Source organism: Tupaia chinensis, unplaced genomic scaffold, assembly GCF_000334495.1.
Source record: "Tupaia chinensis unplaced genomic scaffold, TupChi_1.0 Scaffold144586_1, whole genome shotgun sequence".
NCBI classification, from domain to species: domain Eukaryota; kingdom Metazoa; phylum Chordata; class Mammalia; order Scandentia; family Tupaiidae; genus Tupaia; species Tupaia belangeri.
In genome coordinates this window covers 324,228-328,764 of record NW_006204446.1, presented here as the reverse complement: position 1 = coordinate 328,764, position 4,537 = coordinate 324,228, and the positions used below count along the sequence as shown (strand labels likewise).

Sequence of the window (4,537 nt, the reverse complement as noted above, 5' to 3'; positions counted from 1 at the left end):
AGGAGGTCAAGAGGTTGTGAGTAATGCATTCAGGCAGCTATATATTGGCTGTAGATTTCAAGAAGCATAGTTGTCTTTTACTGATTGACAAGAAAGTTACTTCAGGTCTCTGGTATTTCCTTTGTTTTTTTATCATTGGCCAGCCCCGGTGAGGTGATGGTCTTATATCCTTCTACGTGATTGGCTCACCTCCTTGAAATGGCAAGGTGGGTTCTAAGCAAGGTGGATTCTAAGCAAGGTGGGTTTAACAAAATGGACTTGCCCCGAAAAAAATGGAGTCACTCTGGTCCTTCAGATCCATTCAGCATGTCCCTCTCCCCACCACAAGGGGAATGCATGTGTGAGCCCCGCCTAGAACAAGCCTGAACAAAGCCCCTCTGACCTAGATTAAAACCCCTCATGCCAGTTCCTCCTTGGCAACCATAAATAAAGTTAAATAAAATAATTCTTTTTTTTTTTTTTGGAGAGATTTTCGCTATAGGGCGCGTGCGCTCGCCAGACAGAGAGAGACATAGAGACAGAAAGCGAGAAATCACCCCCCAGGGGGGATGGTCACGCCGCAATCCCTTCTCCTCCATTCTCCTCTCGGGATCTTGGGCACGCATGCACACGCGCCCAGCGTGAGTTCTAAGCCACCGGGTCCGGGACGCGAACTGCGGTCGACTACGTGGGAGTCCAGCGACATAGCCATTACGCTAACTGCTGGTTCCCAGGATCCCTCCCTTCTTGAGAGCACTGTTTTTCCTTCCCTCTCCTGCAATAAACTCTCTACTTTGCTTTATCCCCACTCTCCCCCCAAAAAATAAAATATCAGAAGTCACAGCTAAAGACAAAAAATAGTTTGAAGAAACAGAGGAACCATCAGAACCAGCATCAGAAAAGACAGAAAGGTTAAAATCATCAGGCTGGGAATTTAAATAAATTAATATGCCATGATTGCTAATAGGAAAAGTGGACAACATATAAGAACACATTGGCAATATTAGCAGAAAGATCAAAACTAAGAAAGAAAACAAAATGATATAAAGCAAAACCAGTATTTCAGAAATGAATACTTTTTGTGGACCAATGAAGACTGGACTAAGTCATGGAAGGAATCAGTGAATCCTGAATATATGTTAATAGAAACTTTGAAAACTAAAAAGAAGAAAATAAAGAAAGAATAAAATAAAAGAGAACATCCAGGAATTGTGGGACAATTCCAACATTTGTAATAGACACATACTGGAAAACCAGAAGGAGAAAAGTGAAAGGAACAAAAGAAATATTTAAATTAATAGTGACAGAGAATTTCCCAAAACTAATGATAGACACAAAAATTCAGATTCAAGAATCCCAAAAAACATCACGCTACAATGTTAAAAATCTACAACAATGGGACCAGCAGGCAGCATGGAAGGTGCTGGACTCCCACATGGCAGATTGCAGTTTGAGTCGTGGACCTGGCAGCTTGAAAATTACACCAGGCACATGTGCGTGCATGGCCAAAATCCCAGGAGGAGCATGGAGAAAGAATTGTGGTGTGGCCCTCCTGCTCTGTGGGGTGATTTCTCACTTTCTCTCTCACTATCTCTCTCTGGGGAGAACATGCCATATGGCAAAAACCTTTTAAAAAAAAGAAAACAAAAAAAACTAGTCTATTTTTAAAAAAGAGAAAATCTACACCAAAATGTGTCATATTCAAACTGTAGAAAACCACAGACAAGGAAAAATCTCGAAAGAAATCAAAGAAAAAATACACCTTACAGATAAACAAGCAAGGATGATTTACATTTGATGTTTCTTTAGAAACCATGCCAGCAAGAAAAGAACAGAGTGAAATATTTAAAATGTTAAGAGAAGTATTAATACTACCAACCTGGAATTCTGATTCCAACATAATTATCTATCAACAGTAAACAGGAAATATAGCCTTTCTCAGATAAACTAAAATTAAGGGAATTTTTGACCAGTAGACCTGCTTTGCATGATGTATTTAAGGAAGTTCTTCAGAAAGAAGGAAAATGATATAGGTCAGAAACTAAGATCTGTATAAACAAAGGAGCATTAGAAAAATAAATAAAGGTAAGATAAAAACTTTTATTTTTCTTATGCTCATATGATCTAAAGGGTAACAGTTCATTCAAAACAATAATAGCAACAATTCAGTGATCATAGTTTATGGAAAGCAAAATTAATTGCATCAATGTTATAACAAGCAGGAGGGAGGAATTGGGAATACTAGGTACTTATACCACCTGAGAAGTAGCACAATGTTATTTTAAAAGTGGACTTGGACTGGTTATAAATGTGTATTGCAAATTCACGTGCAACTACTTGAAAAGTTCAAAAGGAAATATAATTGATATTTTAAAGAATATAAAGAAGTGGTACCACATACAGTACACAATTACTACCAGAGAAAGAAGAAAAAGAGTGGAAGACAAGAAAATAAAGAAAGACCAAAGTTAGTGAATAGATAACAGTAACAGTCTCTTTCAGCCAGACTCTTGCCCAGTTAGGGTGTGGGATCAGGGCCTATTTTTTTTTTCCTTTTTTCCCCCTTCTTGAGATCACTCTCCATTCCTGTAGCCACATTGTAAAATTCATCCAGGACTCTGCTCAGTTAGGGAGTGGGATCAGGGCCTGTTTTTTCTTTTCCTTTTTTTCTCTTCATCTTGAGATCACTCCTTATTCCTGAAGCCACAGTGTAAGAAGATAGGTGGAGTTATCTTTTCTGTGCTAATTCTCGTTTACCCTCTTCCCAACTAGGAGCAGAGAGAAGGAGGCAGCTCTTTCACTCAGGACCTCTGTCCTATTAGGGTGTGGGATCAGAGCCTGTTTTTTCTTTTTTCTTTTCCTCTCTTTTTCTTGAGACCACTCCCCATTCCTGAAGCCACAGTGTAAGAAGGTAGGTGGAATTATCTCTTCTGTGCTAATCCTAGTTTATCCTCTTTCCCAACTAGTAGCTGAGAGAAGCAGGCAGCTCTTTCACTCGGGACCTCTGTCCAGTTAGGGTACGAGACCAGAGCCTTTTTTTTTTTTTCCTTCTTGAGACCATTCTCCATTCCTGCAGCCACAGTGTAAGAAGGTGGGTGAAGTTATCTTTTTTATGCTAATTATATTTTACACTCTATCCCAACTAGGAGCAGAGAGAAGTAGACAGCTCTTTCATCCAGGACCACTGCCCAGTAACTGTGTGGGATCAGATTCTGTTTTTTTTTTTTTTTTTCCTCCTCATCTCTAGGTCAATCCCCTGCCACATAGCAACCTGAGAGGTCTAGGTATATAAGAACCAAACATTTGAGTGCTGTGAGGCCATGGAACGGTTACCCTCCACACTCACATCAGCAAAAGGGGAGGAAAAAACCTTTTTGTAAACTGAAACACAAAACTCTTAATGTGGGTATCATAATACCACAGTACAAGATGGAAACTGGCACGTTGCTAATGCAGATCAAAGGGAAGCATAGGTACACATAACTACAGAAATCTACTCCAAAGAAAAAGAAAGATGTGAGTACATTGCCACATAACTAAAAATCATAGCAGAACCTCAAGAAATATGAGAAATCCAGAAAATATTACCAAAAACTAATCTCCAACAATAGAAAAAGCAGAGGAAACTCACTGAAATATCAGAAATAGAATTCAGAGTATTTATTAGAACTAAACTCAATGGGATACAAGAAAAAACAGACAACCAACTCCAGGAGATGAGAAAATCATTCCACAACCTGAAAGAGAAACTCCATAAAGAAATAGACTCCATAAAAAAGAATCAAACTGAACTTCTAGAGATGAAGAGTGCAATATAAGAAATAAAAATCTCCCTTGAAAGTATTAATAGCAGATAAGAACATGCAGAAGAAAGAATCTCTGATCTGAAAGACAAAGCCTCTAACTTAGACAAAACTACTATCCCCCTCCCCCAAATAAATGAACAAAATGAGGATAACATAAAGGAAATACTATATACCATTAAGCACCCAAACTTCCAAATATTTCATATTCCAGAAACTGAAGAATCTAACAAGGGCATTAAAACTATCTGATAAAATACTTGAAGAAAACTTTCCAAACCTAGAGAAGCCTTCAAACATCCAGACCCATGAAATATAAAGGACCTCAAATAGAGACAACCTAATAAGATACTCTCCATAGAAAATCATAGCCAGGGAACTAGCCATTTTGGGGGAAACAGAGAAATAAAGATTTTCCACTAATAATTCGGCCTCCAGAAAAAAAAACTTGTATGGAGCGGCAAGGGAACAGGCCTTCTTGAAGATACACCTTCAGGGCCCTTCCGGGCTCGGCGAGTCCCCCCTGGGGCCCTGCTAAGCCGGCGGCGGCGGCAGAGGCGGGCCGGATGCCAAGGCTGCGTCCGGTCACGGGACGTCCCGGGCCCTTCCGGGCTCGGCGAGTCCCCCCTGGGGCCCTGCTAAGCCGGCGGCGGCGGCAGAGGCGGGCCGGATGCCAAGGCTGCGTCCGGTCACGGGACGTCCCGGGCCCTTCCGGGCTCGGCGAGTCCCCCCTGGGGCCCTGCTAAGCCGGCGGC

At 40.9% G+C, this 4,537-nt stretch overlaps 1 protein-coding gene across 2 annotated transcripts in view; it reads right to left on the bottom strand.

Moving 5' to 3' along the window:
• The window catches only part of CHIC1 (cysteine rich hydrophobic domain 1), a 128,385-nt gene that overhangs the window by 30,261 nt on the left and 93,587 nt on the right, over positions 1 to 4,537 (bottom strand). The window lies entirely within an intron of this gene.